Genomic DNA, 19,163 nt, shown 5'->3' on the forward strand with positions numbered 1-19,163 from the left:
CGGCGTCCGCCATTTGTATTTTTCTATACAATTCTATATAAATAATTCATTTCTACATAAATAATTCACTATTTCTACATTTGTACCACATAAAACCTTAGATGTTAGTGCATCAAATAATTAAACACCATTAATGGTGATGAAGACAAGACAAGACAACAGAACAGATTAAACTAAAAAAAAAAAAAAAAGAAGAGTGGGAATACGAGATAGCTGGAACGGAATTTACCAAATTGATATTGTTGGATAAATCATGAATCTACAAGAGTGATAATGTTGGATAAATCATGAATCCACAAGGTTGATAGTGTTAGTTAAATGCATGAATCTGCAAAACCATCGACTACGTCTTGTTTACCTGTTACGTTGTATTGAATTAACGCCAGTTTTGTTATTTTTCCCTTGCTCTATGTGTGGGGTTTGACTGGAAAAGCGGGAGGTAAACTGTGAGATCACTAAGTAGTAAGTTAGAAATGAGTACGGTATAGTGGTCATCACTGAAACCGGAAATGATAATTTTTTTTTACCATTTTGATTGTAATAGAGGATTAAAATAGTAGATGGAACATATTTGAGGGGCACTAAATCCATATCGAAACAAGTAACAGACTTAAGTGCACACTACGAGAAGGAGTATGGTTTGTATCATGTGATATTGTTTAATAAATATTGAAACTGGACGTGGTAATAGATTTCTATCTCTTCCGGAGAATTGAAATATATTCCAGGGACGCTTAAGTGATTACGAAAAACCGTTTCTCACTATCTATTGCCGTTTTTACGCTGTAGCCATCAACATTAAATCGATTTCTGACACTTTAGGGTAAAATAGAGAGATTAAGAGAGAAAATTGAGAGATTATTAGAACATTAAATCGATTCCAAAGATCCGCTTGTCGCTACCTCGTATTGTTTTTGCTGTAAGAAAATCAATATCAAAATCGGAAGGTGTAGTGGATTTCTGTTACCTACGTTTTTAGTGGAGTGTTAAAGGATGCAAGTAAAGGGTATTCTTCGATCAACGTAAAAAAAAAATGTAAATGGTTTAATTCTACCACTTCCGTTTTAATATCGCCTCCATCAAGAATTTTGTTTCCTAACTTCTGGTCCTCTACATCCTGACCAAAATTATGAACATCCATCAAGTAGGTCTCAAGATTTGTTGTCTTCCGTGCGGATGGACACACAAACTCGAACAGATGGGATAAATATATAAAAGGATTTTGATAAAACAAATTAATTAAAATTGATTCTGATTATCTCTCCTTAAAACTAATTCTGATTATCCCTCCTTAAAACTGATTCTGACTATCTCTTTTTAAATCTGATTCCGTATATTTCTCCTTAAAACTGATTCTGAGTATCTCTTCTTAAAACTGATTCTGAGTATCTCTCCTTAAAACTAATTCCAAATATCTCTTAAAACTGATTATGACCATCTCTCCTTAAAACTGATTCTAACTATCTCTCTTTAAAACTGATTCTCACTATCTCTCCTTAAAACTGATTCTGAGTATCTCTCCCTAAAACTGATTTCGTATATTTCTTCTTAAAATTGATTCTGAATATCTCTTCTTAAAACTGATTCTGACTATCTCTCCTTAAAACTGATTCTGACTATCTCTCCTTAAAACTGATTCTGAATATATATATCATCGTAAAACTGATTCTGGCTATCTTTTACTAGTTTTACTCTAATACCTGGTGACAGATAGGCGGAACGAACATAAGCGTTCTATAAGACTGTCAATACTAACGGATTGCATAGTTTAGAATTCTACAATTCCGATTTTTATGAAACACTGTGTGGACATTCTATAAAGTTTTAGAATTATTTCTATTACTTGAGGCTTAAATCTGACTAAAGTAAGGTTACAAAATCATCTGTCGTTTTTTTAATCACTTACTTTCACTGTACTTACTTTAACTCCCTTGTACAACGTTTAGATAACACAATGAACAAGATAACATTATATATTTCTCATAAATTCAAAGAAAACATGAATTCAGTACTTTCTGTTATTTTAATGTGGGCTGTCATGAGCAAATGGTGTTTTCCTATTTCTTCCTTTCTACAAAATTAATTTAACACACTTGTCAGAGTGCACAGATGCTTAACAACCGAATGATGATTTAAAGCAACCATGTGTTAACTTTCTGTAGGTGAAAGTGGTAACAGTTGATTTAGTGAGACCTCATACCATTCATGAATAAATTAATTACTGCATTTTCTCAAATATTCTGCCTAACCTTAGGCACAAAATGTACTGAAAATTCTTTCATTCGTACAATAACATAGAAATAACGGACTGAAAATTGTTACAACAAACTTCTGTCTAAAATATAATGCTATCTGTTATCTCAATATATCATTTCAAAGAGTGCACGTGTAATCATATTGTTAGTTGTTTTTTTTTTTCACTATTTTCTCCTTTGAAATGCGTGCCTTTACATAACTGGACCGCTAGGATACCAACTAACTTAAATCCGAACAACAAAAGTTGGACTATGATTTCATTAACTTCTATAGATGGATGGTTGTTCTAAAAGGTTTTTTTAGACATTAAATGATAGAACTATACGCTCCAACGTCATGGTTTCGATAGCCAACATACCAGGAATATGAGTTGTTCATGAGATATTAAACTTCAAATTTTACTCCTGGTAAATTTCAATTTCCGAATTAGGCCACTTGGTATCCAAGCTGACCAATTCATACATCTACAAGTAAGGGCCAGGGACGTAAAAATGGTAATGAGAGGTAAAGATGGTTTCTATATAACGTGTATAAACACGTGATGTATGTAAAGTAGGTAAAGTAAGCATGAAAAACTAGAAACAAGGTACAAATTTAAATATTCTCCACGCTAGCTACTGTTTGGTTTGGCACAAAAAGCTTTAGAAAAAGGTTCTCTTCAAGTTTGAATGGACTCTTCCTGAATTTTGCAAGTTTATAAACTAACATATTGACTTTCTAAGGTAGCCTTACTTGCTTGTATAAATAACAGCTAAATATTACAATCTGAGGGGATAATTATGTTCAAGAAATATTTCATAATGTTTTACGTTTTAAAACCTCTGTGGTCGACAAGTTTTAATCCAGAAAAGCTATGGTGAAATGAAGGTGAGTGTACAATTAAAGAATAATGCTTATTTTTGATATGCATGTGCTATCGAAGTCGGCTCACCTGACAGTTTTCTGCACTTAAGGAAACCCACTCACCTTCACCCTTACTATCGTATGTTTTGTAGGTTTCAGTTTTCAGTGGTTTTGTCAACTACGCAGTGTGCAATGCGAGCTAAAAGAATAAGAAATATTAGCTACATGCTATACGTGTTCTTCTCGATAGTCTCTGTTATTAATGTAAACTCTGAAAATTTAGACTTCGTTTCAGTAGATGCAACTAACAAGTTTGAAGAAGTCTTCTGCTTCTGACTGTATCCTGCATTTGAATGATTTTAGTTTTCCTTTTAAGAAAAATAGATTTTTAATCTGACTTTTTACCTGGCGTAAGTTGCTAGTAAATTACGCGTAATTTTCGTAAAAAAACATATCGAGTAAATTACCTTGCTAACCTAGTAAGAGGCCAAATAAAGAATAAGTTTTGGATTAGACCATATTCCTTCAAACCACTGGTTGGCATAATACCCTAAAAATACTTTAAATCAGCGAGAAAGTAGGCTATTAATTACCGAACTCGCACCAAGAAATTCTTGTTGTGAGAGAGGCAATACTACAAGACCCTACTTCTTTGTAGTATTGAACCGATGTTCACCCAAAAAGGCGATGAGCAATTGTTAAGTATTGTCTCTGAGAAAAATAATAGAACTAGATTCCTTTTGTAAGAAAAGAAAGGATAGAGATGAACTGAAAGATAAAATCTGTAGGCTACGTCAATCATTGTTTCTGCTAAACCAGTATACAGTAAAACCTGTAAACTTGGCCACCCCTCTAAGTTGGACACCTGCTTATCTTAGCCTGGTTCGTCTTAAATCTGCATTTTCCCATAAGACATAGGTTACTTATTACTCTGTGAGTTGGTCACCTGTCTATCTTGGAAGTTGGCCGCATTGAAGCAATGTTTAACCTATGATGATGATGATAAATTTACCTGCGTATCTTGGCCACGCAAAATACCGTTTTGCTATTTTTCTTAACTCTTTCGTATTCCTGAGCCAGATGTTCTGTATTTATGTCTGAGGACAAAGAAGCATGGATTCCCACGGTTTGTTCTTGGAGGTCAATAGCCAGAACGCTAGAATACTAGAAACCCTATTCTAAAAATACACTAATCACACCTACTTTCTGTAAGTTAGGCCACCTGTCTAAGTTGTCCACTTTACAATGGAACCGATGGCCACTTTTCAATGGCCAACATAGACAGGTATCACTGTATATATTTTTTTTAAAGTATACAAATGTATAATGAATTACAAAGTTTGGGGGCTCTTGGACCCTGCGGACCTTCCTCGTGGGTGCCTCCGTGTTAATTACAAACAAGGCATATACACATATATTATATACTTATAAATTACAATGAAAAACTTAGTATTTAGCTATATCCCCCACAAATAGATCAAGAATATCTGCTACACATGCAATTCTAACGCGGAAGCTTTTGAGAATATAGAATAGGCAACCTCTATTTTTATTGCAAAAAGGTTTTGCACAGAGTGATTGGAATTGGGAAAAGATCTATTTCAGTTTCATATAAGCGATCAGGAACAATATTCCAATATATGAGTCTGACAGGTCTGATTTTTTTATATTTCGTACGGGTTGGATGTTGTACATTGTATTTTTAAATAAAATATTATAAAAGACTAATCCAATGGATTAGTTCGTTCCGTGTATCATATTAGTTTTTCGTTAACCTTCCACATTTCTAAATGTAGATTAGAATATTAATATAGGCATACTCGATTGTTATTATACTGCGTTAACAGTTTGAAGGGCAAATGTTACAACTATCAACAGCTAAAAGGAAAATAATACTTAAACATGAAAATATGATTCAACTTGATTGATGATTGAATGAAATTTAATAGTCGTTTTATTCTTCATGTTTTTCTAGTTCTTTTGTATTAACTTATTCATTTAGGACAATTAATAATTGTTCATTAACCACTTTTCCATCTTTCACTATATAATTTACTTTCAAGCCATGTTATTCTCCTTTATTTTACTATCTACTACCCAAATTCCTGGATTTTAAGACATCGAGATCAGACATCAATGTTTTAGTTATTTGTATTTATTTTCTTCTTTCTGTCTCTCTCTCTCTCTCTCTCTCTCTCTCTCTCTCTCTATATATATATATATATATATATATATATATATATATATATATATATATTATATATATATATATATATATATATATATATATATATATATATATATATATATATATATATATATATATTAATGCAAAGAATATCTATTTGTAGATGGTACGCTAATTGAAGATCTTAGTGTGAAGATTACAGCATATTGGCTTATTTTCTTTTGTATTTATTTTCTTCTTTCTGTCTCTCTCTCTCTCTCTCTCTCTCTCTCTCTCTCTCTCTCTCTCTCTATATATATATATATATATATATATATATATATATATATATATATATATATATATATATTAATGCAAAGAATATCTATTTGTAGATGGTACGCTAATTGAAGATCTTAGTGTGAAGATTACAGCATATTGGCTTATTTTCTTTTGTATTTATTTTCTTCTTTCTGTCTCTCTCTCTCTCTCTCTCTCTCTCTATATATATATATATATATATATATATATATATATTAATGCAAAGAATATCTATTTGTAGATGGTACGCTAATTGAAGATCTTAGTGTGAAGATTACAGCATATTGGCTACCACTAATGGTAGGCTAATAGTAGCATTTGTAGTGATTATATTGCTAGTAGAATTAAAGTCGTCGAACCATGACAATTGCATTTGTGTGCGTGAATCTGATGTTTGTGGATCACAGTTTGTAATATCAAATGCCAGCAAATGTTTATTATTAAATTTAATGACTTCAATCGTCGTTTCACTGTGGGTCTGCGAGATTAAGAGAAGTGGGGAAGAAAGAACGAAATGGGGTAGCAGGGAATAAGACTGGGACATTATTATGTTAGATACCATACCAGTATTTCCCCGGTGTAAATCACAAAAAAAAAAAAAACCAGGAAAATCTTACTCAGGATGAATAGCCTGAAAAATCTGTTACCCCTTTCTGACCGAGTATCCTAGCCGTAAACGAGCCCGTGACCACTCGCATTAAAGCTAAGAGGGTTAGTGAGCACGCTGCGCGGCGTTACTGATCCATTGATGGTGACAACTATAAGAAGCAGAGGTTTACAGCATGCATTTCTACTGCATTGTCCTTGCGATGCACCGGAAAGCTAATGAACGGAAGGATCATTAGGGCTTTAGCTCATAGGGAAAGATCGCCCGTGAAGAATCCCATCTGAGCTCAGGAACACTAAATAATCAATTGCTGAAAGAAAGACAGCGGTTCTGTCACAAGATTACTCCTAACATCTGCTTATCGCAAAGAACGACTTCGATGTTGTCCGGAGAGACCGCAGTGTCGAGGCGAATAGAGAGCGACAGTTTTACAAATGGAAGAAGTTTATCCCTCGAACACAGCAAGGACCGTATTCACGTCCATAGATGCAGACGAACGGGAAATTCTAGTGTGTATTTGCGCTCTCTAAACCGAAACCAATGCTAAGCGTTCTGGTTTTGGGAGAAGGTGGGAAGAGAAAACTACTTATCGCGCTCTGTTCTGATCTTCCCTGGACAATTTGCGTGATTCCATTTTCCAATTGGGTTACGCAAATTTTCAAACATCCAGGACAACATAACGTGTTCTACATGGAATGCGTAGTGCTAGGTCTCCAATCAAAGCGTTGCCGAGTTCGTGTGGCTTACCAGCCAGGCTGCTCAGAAGAGCAATCTATTTGCTCGAAGATTTACGAAAAAGTAGAATACTTCATTCCAATCAGAAATTAAGATAGAAAGGTTTTAATATCCGAACAGCTAATTCTGTCTATATTCAGGGTGACTACACATAGGTATACTAGTAAGATTAGTACCGTATGTTTCTTTGAATATGCTGAATACTATGTTCAAGGTGCTTCATGGATTAGCATCACGCGAACCTTCACAGACAATCAAACAAGGATAATTCTATGTCAATGAAAAATGATTAGATATTATCAAGCGACAAGTTATTGGGTCAATGAGAACCACAACATCCTTGGTTCTTAACATAGGGTGACCAGAAATCCCGTTCCTTTTTCTAGAAAGTCGTCCGGTGTTCCGAGAAAAATGCAAATAGACCCAAAACGCTCTTTTTCGTAAAAAAAAAAAAAAAAAAAAAAGAAAAGAAAAAGGAAAAGAAAAAAGAAAAAAGTGTCATATTTCTTCGCTTTAGTTATATAGTATAATTTTCTATACGAGTATTCTTTACTTTCATAGTATAATCTATTTTGCATACTTGAGTCTTGGTTTGGAAAGATATCGAAATTTTGTTTCATATTTTTCGAACTGATTGTTATGTAGTTAACTCTTTGTTCTGATATTCAATAACTTTTCGTGGGTCGATAAGGGAAAATTAAGTGTGAAAGGCAGCTGCGTCATTTTGAGTTTTGCTATGGGCAGAAGGAGGAGTAGGAGGCGACAAAACTACGATGTCAATAGAATTTACACTTTTCACTACTACTATATCATTATAATGTTGATAACAACGGATGTATATAACAAGGCAAATCTGAAGTAAAGCTAACAAATAGTGATTCTAATGAAAGAAAGAAAGACACAACAATTATTCTACCTAGGTGGATTGTCAAATTATGTCAATTTGCCAAGTACTCACTCTTTTTTTAAAAAAAAAAATCTCAATTTGATCACTCCATGTTAACAACTTTTTCTTCGAGTTAATTAAAACTGTATGTAAGTTTGGAATATAAGAGTTACAAACACTTTAAGCTGAAGATCAAATTTTTGAGAACTCTTTGCAGTTGCTATTTGGAAAATCCTATTTTTGCGCCATCATAGTTCTTGTTCACACATGTGTACCTGTATCTATGAGTCAATATGTACATATTAGAGTTACGTTTCAAATTTAAGAAACATGGAATTTTGAACAAATGTTTGTTTTATGAAGCAGTTTCGTCTATTTTTCTCTGTCTCTAACTTTTTTTCAGAACATCTGTTTTAGATATGATACGATCATAGTAATATCTTCATGTTATCTGTTTTAAGTTATAACAAAGCATTTTAATGAATTCTACCTACACAAATTACTTCTCACATCTGACTGCTGAACAATTAACATTTAAATAAATTTTCTAGATTTCAGACAGCTTGCGCTTATAATTATATGTAGATATAGTTACACACGTAATTTTAATATTCCAACACAAATACTAAGGATATTTTGATAATAAACAAGCGATGAAACTTCACTCTACTACTAAAACATATGTATAGTAGTATAGATGTAATGACTAAAGGCGTATTGTAGAACAGAAGAAAATATTATTTATATCAAGCAGAACATTGCAGATTGGGTATATATTGCGCAATACACTAGCCTTATCGTTAGACCTGAAGATGGCTGAAAGGAAGGAGTAACACAAAACACAAAGGGGACTAAATATATGTGCTGTGCACAGCAAGGAAAGATGGTGACAATACCTACTTCTTCTGCCGTTTCTTGGGCCTGAAGAGAGAAAAGTATTTTGATACAGTCAGAGTAATGCGTGTTGGTTTCCTTTTTAGAGATAATCAAAGTAGGAGATGAAAAGAGTCTCAAACACTGGCGGTGTCCGATTAAAACGGAGAATAGCTTATATTATATTCAAAGTTTGTAATATTCAATTAATTACGTCAAGTTTTGTTTTACTTCATTTTGCCCTTGATTATTTCTTCTTAAACAAAAATTATAATATTAATTAATGAGCATGTACGTATATAATAGCTTTCACTTATTTTGAGTAAATAAATGTATACATGTATGTTTTTCCCTATAAAATTATTCGTTACTACTTGAATTGATTTGTTTCATTATGTCCTTCCATTAATAATTACCACTTGAAATATTTTCTGTCTGAAACGCTAATTAACAAAAGCATGCGTTTTTATTTTACTTTCTTGGATTTGGGGAGATCCAACGTTTTCAAAGTATCTTCGTTAGAAAATAACAAGAGATTTCCATTGTTTTTCTGCATTGTAACATTGTCAACATGTTAATTCCGTGATAATTTGTGAAATATTGTCTATTTTAATCTTCTTAGCAATCAATTCAAGTGGAACATGTATTCAGGTAGCAAATCATAAATAACTGTTAATGAAATTTAATTAGAAAGCCTAATTTAATTAGTAGCTTGAAATGGCTTGTATGCTAACTATAGGATTAATATAAATTTATTGGCAAAACCTAAAACCCGTAACATGTAAATATGACAATGGTCGTATCGTATCTAAGACAGATGTTAACGAAAAATAGGCGAAATTTAGTTAGAAATTATCTGCGTACAATTCAAAATGCATTTCTTATTATCTTCGGATATGGTTATTAACACACAAATACAGATAACATTTTCCTAATTAATGTATAACAATAGAGAAAGTTGTAAACATAAGGATGTTGTTTAAAATTTAAAACTAAAAAAGAAAAGTTTGCCATTCAGTTTTTTCGACCTGTCTTTATTGTAGTAGTTATGTAAAAGAATACTCAGTATTTTTATAATTTTTTTTTAAATAAATAATTTGAACAATCTAAAATAAATTAAAATTTGAGCAGTCTATTCAGAGGGTAATAATAAGACATTTAATTCCATTCTTCATCTTTGAATATAGAAAATGTAACAACCTTTTCTTTAGAAGATCTTACTTTACCTTTAGAAGCAAAACACATTTAAGACTCTTCTTATATCGATATAATTGATATTATTAGTTATAATTCCTGGCATTTTTAAGTGAAAAATTTGCGTGAAAAATAAAATGTTTGGAATTATTTTTATTGTGTACGATAGAGAATTGTGTACTCTACAAAATAGTATGTTTAGTTGTTTTTTGCTGATATACGTTTTGTTCTTCAGATCATGAAAATGGAGTGTCAAGTTAACAAAAAATGGCCTTTTCGACACTTTCTGCTTTTTGTGTTTAATCGAGGTACCAAAGCCACCGAATCTGCTGAGAGATTTGTGAACTGTATGGAGAATGCTTCTTAGAACGGCTCAAAATTGATTTAAGCGATTCAACGACAGCCATTTTATCCTCAAAGACACGCATCGTGCCGGATTCAGTTTAATGAGGAACGACTGAATCTGCTTCTTCACGATGATCCGCGAAAACGACGACAAGGGAATTGGGAGATATATCGGAATGTTCCCACAGAACTATAGTGCGTCACTTTCACCAATTAATATAAATGAGCGCAAGAAAGCACCAGATCTTCTGAGTCAACCCAATACAATAGATTATAAAAATTCAGAAAATATTGTAATCTTATGCATAAAGATGAAGATCTATTTAGATTTTTCTTCACTTCCTTACTCCCAACCAATGCTATTTATAAAATGGAAATGAAAACAATTTGATTTATCGGAATTCGAAATGTGCGAATTAATTAACTTTTCTGTATTTTCTTAATGTTAATGTTACGTAAAGCAGAACGAAAACAATGTTTTGCGTAGAGTAGTATGTTTTATTTATAGGAAATGCGAAATGAAGTTTAGGTAAGTGTGTCTTCAGAAGTAACACAAAATATGAATGTTTATTTACCTCTGGTCATGAAATAAAAGATACATAGAAACTGATTATATATATATATATATATATATATATATATATATATATATATATATATATATATATATAGAGAGAGAGAGAGAGAGAGAGAGAGAGAGAGAGAGAGACAGACAGACAGACAGACATACAGACAAACAGACCGAGGGAAAATCCGTAATTGTAGGTTCTCTGTTAAAAGTGGCTATAGACAATGCTATCAATACAGGAAAAATAAAACATTTCAGTGACCACATAGTAAAGTTTATATTCACTTTGTTTACGAAAATAAAGCTCTTTTTTTTTCATTTGATGCATATAATATACCTTCTGCAAAAATGTAGACTTTTTTTTTAAAAAAAAAGGCGCACGTGTCCTGCAAGACAAGTGGACAAGTGTGAATGACGGGACTTGTCAACATTCAGCAGATTCATTATTTCTGGTGGATGGCCCTTTCTTTTACTCAAAACTTTTGCAATTAGACTGCGTCAAGTTTTGAATGAATAACGCATGTTTAATCCAAACTACGAAGTTTTCCAGTTTCCCATCCTTCTACCCGAAAGGCCTAGCTTGAACTTTCTTCTGATATGTTTGTTTTTGTTAACTAAACGTAAATGGTATCATTTGTGGTTACAACACTAAATCTTAGCTCATAATCAAATAGTTGATATATTTTTGTTCAATTTCTTTCAATTTGGTGTAATCATTCCAGTCAAATTTCTTACAATCGAATTGTCCAATTGTTAGACTGAGTCTTACAGTTATTGCCCAATGAAACTCGTCAGTCGCATGATTTGTCGCTAAAGATAAAAACGAATGTCATGGAACAGCAGAATTCAAACTTTTTGATTGATTAGGTTGCAATGGTAGCTTTCAACACAGAGGTTATATAAGACTGCCACTTCTGTTCAAAGTAAGATGTGGCCCATCACTTAAGATATTATCCAAGGCTATTTCCCGCATCGGTGGAACCAGGAAACAAGCAATATCCAATGGCGATGAGATTGATCCATAACGCTTTGACAAGAAGAGAAAGTACCAGAGCATATAGAAGAGAGAAACACAAGATGTATAATTAAATAAGATCTTATCCTATTTAGGTACAATATTTTAATCTATTTAGTTTGTGTTTAACGAATGATTACCACGCATTGAAATGGTTCAGTTTTCTGTGTTACCATGGACCAATTACGGGAATTTTAGAGCTTCTTCTAGTCCATCTGTTCAGAGAATTCAGCATAAAACATTAGTACAACTCAAATACATTCTGTAAGGGCCTGGTTCGTATTTTTAGTTATTCTTCAAAATAATTCAACGCGTTTTATCACTTTCTTAATTGGCTTTTAATATTTGACCATGAGAAGTGTACATAATTAACTTTTCTGCACACCCAACAAAATATCTAGACCTTTAAACACACACTTCTCTACTCGTTAAGATGTCTACGTACATGTACATTTATTTATGTCGTTGCTATAGTAACAACAACTCTTATTTTAGTTACCGATTACACAAATAATATCTCGAAATCTCTATATGTCTTTCTTTTTCTTTATACATTATACTGCTCACATAATTCGCCTCTGATCCCTTTCTGTAAGCTGGCACAGATTGCTAATGTTACATACAACGTTATCGTTGTAATTCTTGCCGTTTCTCTTCGAACTCTAAATAAATATGTGAAACCAACGAATGCATTATGTTTCATTAGTTTCGAACATGTTTCGTTAAAAGAGCTTCCGCATTCTCGAAAATGAAACATTGGATTTTCATATGATTGTTATTTTGTATGATAATATGGTAAGCAGAACCATATTGATTACAACAAAGAAAATTGTTCAAACATGGAATATTTTCCTAACTTCTCCTTCCCCCACTGATCAAGTGGTGCACAGAGTTTTGATTTCGATTTTCGAAAAGAAAAGCTTAAAATTGAAGGCATTATTAAAATTTGAACGCGCACATATCCAAATTTTACCTTTTTCGGGGAGAAGGGCATTATTTAATCTTAAAATGCACAAAAATAAGGAAACAAGACACTATAAAACAAATTAGTGTTTTAAAATATAAAGTTAGTTTGCCAACACCATACATTGACTGAATCTGCAGAAAATATTCGACACCAATGTTGAAATGGTTCGTTTTCGAACTATGGAGTCGTAACAATTATTTTAATTCTTTTGTTTTATTATTCTATACAACAAAAATATTCATCCTTTTATTATCCTTCTCTAACTAATCGAAACACCAAAGTGTTGTACCGTTTTCATCGGAAACTATTTCCTTCCTAGTTGATATAAGTAACATAAAAATCCACGCGAATAATAATAACACTAAATGAAGTGAAGTGTTGGGCTGTTATAATGCACTATCAGAGCCGTAGCTAGAAATTTCCGTGCCCGGGACAAAGTAGAATTCGGCGGCTATCTACACTCACCATACCAAGCTTTTCCTTCCATTTTTTTACTTATAAGAAAAGCAATAGCTATTGTTATACTACATTGAATTTTTATTAAGCTGCTCGGTCAGACCATTGCAGCAACCAGAAACGATCATTATGTATTCTTTTACAGATAAGAGCTGTTTTCAAGAGACGTGTTTTTCACATTTTGTTAAACTTTACAAAAATGCCTTTGGTTATATACAAATCCACTTGAAGAACAGCTACCGAAATTTACAATACAACTATTTGTAACATTTGATACTATCGATAAGAAATGAAATTTCAATACACTTGAAACTATATGCTTTTAAAATGTTCGAAATGGGTGACAGTATTAATTTCTACTAATAATTGTAAACTTTTGTAATTTTATTCTGTATGTGACAATCATCAGCGGAGTTAGGAATTGTCCGTTGGGGGCAGACCTAATTTTTGATCATTTTCTTTTCTCATTTTTGACCTTTTTGGCCATTTTATAGGGGGCATTATTATATTTTCAAAAACTTGGGGGACAATGCCCCCATACCCCCATAGCTCCTCATTTTAGCTTCCATAGAAATAGCATTTTAATTTCGATTCTTTTAATATCATCAATTAAACCGGTTGAACTTGTTAATAATAGACTTTCTTTTATTACTCTTAGGGGTTTGTGGTGTGATACTATTTTAAATGTATATACTTCAACACAAGACAAGGATGACGATATAAAATACTTTTTTAAAGAAGTATCACGGGTATTTGACCAACTCTTGCGATACCATACTAATGAAAATTTTATTAGAGCGTTTCAATGTGAAGGTAAGCCGACAGGATGTTTTCAAACCAGTTATAGGGAAAGAAAGTCTGCATAAGGAAAGTAATGACAACGGGGTTAGTTTCGTGAACTTCGGAACATCCAGAGACATTATCGTGAAGAGTACAAAATGTCCATATCGCGACGATTACAAATACACATGGACCACGCCAGATGGAAGAACTCAAAATCAAATTGATCACGTTTTAGTAAATAGTAGAAGACAGTCTCTCATAATGGATGTTCGCTCGTTCAGAGGACCCGACTGTGACATTGATCACTATGTGGTAGCAGCAATAACAAGAGAGAGAGAGAGATTATCGTTGAATAAATTATAGGGGAGTTGAGTTTACTTGAGTTGAGAGGTTTAGTTTAAAGAAATTGAGTTTGAGTTGATTTTGAGTTTTACGTCCCGTTCAGCACCGAGGCTATATAAGTTTAAAGAAATTATAGGAGAACCACGCGAAAGGGAAATACCAGATTGAAGTGTAATAGATTCTTGTTCATAGAAGATTTTGAGAGCACTAATGTTGAGGATACTTGGGTTCGAATTAGGGATAACATTAAAATTTCAGCAAGACAAAAATTGGGAAAGCAACAGGGAAATATGTAGGAACAAACCATGGTTCGACCAGGAATGCACCAAACTAACGGAGAAGGGAAAATAGGCGTAACTGCATTGGCTACAAAATCCGAACAATATAACTACACTAAATTTCGTTGACATCAGAGGGTACTTTTTAAAATGTTCAGAAGAGAGAAACGCGATCTTTTTGGAAGTTTAATTTAATGAACTTGAAGATAATAGTAAAAGAAAAAATCGAGACGTGTTCATTTGCATCAAAGAATTTAAGAAAGAGTATCAACCTCACTCGTATATACTAAAGAGAGACGACGGAATAATTCTTACTGATATAGATAGCATCTTGAATAGATGGAAATATTTCTTTGACGATTTGCTTAACACACTGCCAAAAACTAATGGTCGTGGACAAAGGGAAATATACAGCAGAACGATATATTTCAGAGCCTGGCTGAACAGAAGTATAAATTGTTATAAACATATTAAAGAAACACAAATCTTCAGGTGATGACGAATTTTTGGCTGAGTTAATTTTAGCTAGAGGAGAAAATTGTGGAACAAATTACTCAAACTCATTCCTGTTATCTTGAACAAGGAGGAATTATCACAAGAGTTGAAAGAATGAAACTTTGTTCTAATTCACAAGCGACAAAGCGGATTATAATAATTTTCGATGTTTTTCTCTTGTGTCAACATCCTATAATATCCTCTTACACATTTTATTAACAAGATTGATCACATATGCAGATGACATTATTGAAGATAAACAGTGTAGATTTAAACGAAATCAATCAATTATGGAACAGTTATTTACCATTCGACAAATAATTGGGAATACAAGAAATGGGAATACAATTCTCTGTTACATCAACTATTTATTGATTTCAGAAAGGAATACGATTCTATTAGAAGATAAATATTGTACAACATTCTTGCAGAATTTAGAATGGCGAAAAAATGCTAGTTAGATTAATTAAGATGTGTTTAAAAAAACCCCAAAATATAGTCCGAGTAGGAAAATTCTTGTCCACTTTCTTCCTCGTCGAGGGTGGCCTGAAACAAGGAGATGCGCTGTCGACATTATTATTCAACTTTATCCTAGGGTACACTATAAGAAGAATGAAATATGACAACCAGGGCCTAGAGTTGAATGGTATTCACCAGGTTATCGCGTATGCTGATGAGGTAAATCTGATAGGAGAAGATAGGAAAACAATAGAAGGAAATGCAGAGGCATTATTTAATGCTTGCAGTTTTAGAAGTAAATGCAGAAAAAAATATATGCTACTTCACTGGAATTATAATTCTGCAAATTATGGATGCGTCAAAGTTTCAAATAATATGCTCGAAAAAGTGGATACTTTAAAGTATCAAAGATCAATATTAACAGACGAAAATGATATCAACGAAGAAATTAAATGTTGACTGAAAGCGGGGAATTCGTGTTTTATTCAGTTCAAAATCTTTTGTTGTCGCTACTTCTGTCGAGGAATCTGAAGATCAACATATATAGAACGATAATCATGCCTGTTTTTCTGTATGGTTGCGAAGGGGTTGTTCTGTATGGTTAAGGGAAGAACGTAAACTAAAAATATTTGAGAATAAAATCCTGAAACAAATATTAGGACTCAAGGAGAACGGCAAATCGGGCATGGCGAGAACTTCATAACGACAAACTGCATAATTTACACCCTTTACGAAACATTGTTAGAGTCATCAAGTCTAGGAGACTCAGGTGGGCAGGTCGTGTAGCCAGAATGAAAGAAAGCAGGAGCGCTTTCAAAACTTTTAATGAAAACCCAATCGGAAAACGTGCAATAGGAAGATCCAGACTCAGGTGGAAGGACAATATTAACATGAATCTCGCCGAAATAGGAATACAAAGTAGAACCTGGATTCAGTTGGGTAAACACAGAAATCATTGGAGAGGTATTGTGAACGCGGCATTGAACCTTCAGGTTTCGTAGACCGTAGAGTTAGTTAGATTGTTCTTTTACGTTAAAAAATATTTTGTGAAATATAACGGAATTTCAGAATGTTTGTTTCGTCTGTATGTAGATAGATAAAACAGAACACAACTGATACGTATGCACAGAAAACATATCTTGGCGATACAGCTAGTTGATGGAGAAATGATCCCAATAAATTTCTTCAAATTGGAAGCATTTCATATGTCAATGGAATAAAAAAATCACCAATAATAATTAGTCTTTGGAAAGGACGAAAATCGATGGTTTAAATTCTGACCCTTTTTCTCTGTACTCTACGATTTCGAGTATGTTATTATTCCCCTTATTTACTTTCATTTTTAATTTTCCCAGCTTGCGTGTGTCTCTTAACTCCTTTCATTTCCATATCTGCATTCTCACCATCGTGACTAATCCGATTGGGTAGAAAACTGTGATTTACTAAGGAAACTCATCACCATCACAACGCTGAACACGTATTTCAGACTTTCTCCGTTTCTGATTTTGAAATGTTTCTGCGTACACTATGTCATTACATGACACCTTGTATATCACAAAGTCGTTAACAAATCATATGTAATAACTTTTTTTTAAGTAATAAGTAAAACTTGTTGTGACTCTTACTGAAACGTTCGGATTGCAAGCGGAGCGAGCAAGAAAGGTTTTTAAGAAGTGTATTTCTTTGCAAACCGACAAGAATATTGATTTAATAGAGCGCCAGTTCTTTTACGGGGTGCCTCGTCGTTTACTCTTTTCCGACATCTTCTCTTTCTTCTTGCTCGTTCGGCGCCTCCTTGCTATCAGCGCCCAGGGCAACCGCCCCGCTCGCCTCCTCCCTTACCTACGGCTATATGCACTATGATTAATTTGCCGTACATTCTTAACTTTCAAGTATAAGGTTTAAGTTACATATCCTTAATATGTCATACAATTCAAATACTCTCATGAAATATACAGAACCCGGAAATCTTCCTTTATGTACCTATATATATATATATATATATATATATATATATATATATATATATATATATATATATATATATATATATATATATATGCATACTTTGCTCCTTCGGTTTCTTCCTGCTTAGTTGTCTGATGGACTACCTGCGAGGAAAAACATTCAACAGTGGCTAGATCCTCATTTCTTGTGTAAAAGAATGCTGTAAATTCAGCCATCTGAATCTTACCAAGTTCGTTCGACATTGAAAAACGTCACAGCAAATGGAGACTACATTGAGTGACATGGTCTTGTAACCAAAGGAACAAAGTATTCTCAGCTAAAAATTTAATTATCATGTTGCAACTAATGACAGTATTATCACCATTTGTGCAAAACTTAATGAATGTTCCTTGTGTATGTATATATAAATGATATAAGCTTACGAACACATCGACTACAATGGGCATTGATCGCGATATTCCAGTTTATGTGTGCTGACACTATATATGCGCAGTAGACAATTGCTACTTCAAATATTAGCCTTTCTATTGTGCTTTAATGAAAGAGTATAAGGTACACAGTTTACTTCATTATTAATATCAGGTATATTACGAGGTAAATAAAGGTAACATCTTATTAATTGAAAGAAATACTGATTGTAAATATTTGCAAATTATAACTAAATTATAATTAACTACATTAAAGGAATCTCGGTTTAACGTGATCTAACACAGCACCTACAAAAAGTTAAACGTAATGAGGTTGCCATCCAATTCGATTAAAGCAGCTCAAAACGCTTATTAAAGGTGATACAAGCATATTAGTAAAGAGTAGAGATGCAAAAAAGACTGCTTTTTTTTGAATCGATGGTTTTTTGCACACAAAAAGCCGGCTTTTGGGGGAAAAAACGAGAATTTTGGAAATTTTGGCTTTTTTCATTTTCATGTATTTTCTGTTTAAACAGCTTTCTTATAGTATGCTCTAAAGTTAAATAGGATTCCATGACCTGAATGCCATATTTCGCTCTGGAATTCACCATCATGATGGATGGAGCACATGGTTTATGAATTAAAGTAAACATAAAGTACGTAGTATTTGAGGGCAATTGTAGAAGCTATTTAACTTTATTTTAACTTCTGAATTATCTACATTTTTTTCTTCTCTAGATCATTTCTTTTTAGTCATCCGTGTTTCAGTTCTTAGAGCTTAGTACTCTAGCTTCTAGCACATAATTAAACTTATGTTTTTCAATATATCCATCAGAGCATACGTTTTTCAATATGTCTGTCAGAGCGTACTTCCACATTTCCGTTATACTGTAGTTGTGCAATGATTTAACAATAATCTTCCGGACACTTCCGATTGCTTCTTTTTAAAATCTTTTATCAAGGAAGTTCCTGCAAAAGGAATGGAAAGTATCTTGTGAATATTGTGTGTATCATTTTATGTTTTTCCTTATTCTCTATTTTATTTTTCTTCCATTCTTTTAGTTTTTCACATTTGCTTTTAGTAATTATTCTGATTTCAACAACGTTGACACTTTGCTAGTAAAATTGGGTCGTGCTGTGAAAGGATCCCTTGAGTTTTATTTATTTCCTTATTTGTTTCTTTCAGTCGCATTTATCC

At 33.0% G+C, this 19,163-nt stretch overlaps 1 protein-coding gene across 1 annotated transcript in view; it reads right to left on the bottom strand.

Moving 5' to 3' along the window:
* The window catches only part of LOC145678744 (tachykinin-like peptides receptor 86C), a gene marked incomplete in the record, with an annotated part of 805,565 nt that overhangs the window by 626,609 nt on the left and 159,793 nt on the right, over positions 1 to 19,163 (bottom strand).

Source organism: Thermobia domestica, chromosome 1, assembly GCF_964235325.1.
Source record: "Thermobia domestica chromosome 1, izTheDome1.hap1.1, whole genome shotgun sequence".
NCBI classification, from domain to species: domain Eukaryota; kingdom Metazoa; phylum Arthropoda; class Insecta; order Zygentoma; family Lepismatidae; genus Thermobia; species Thermobia domestica.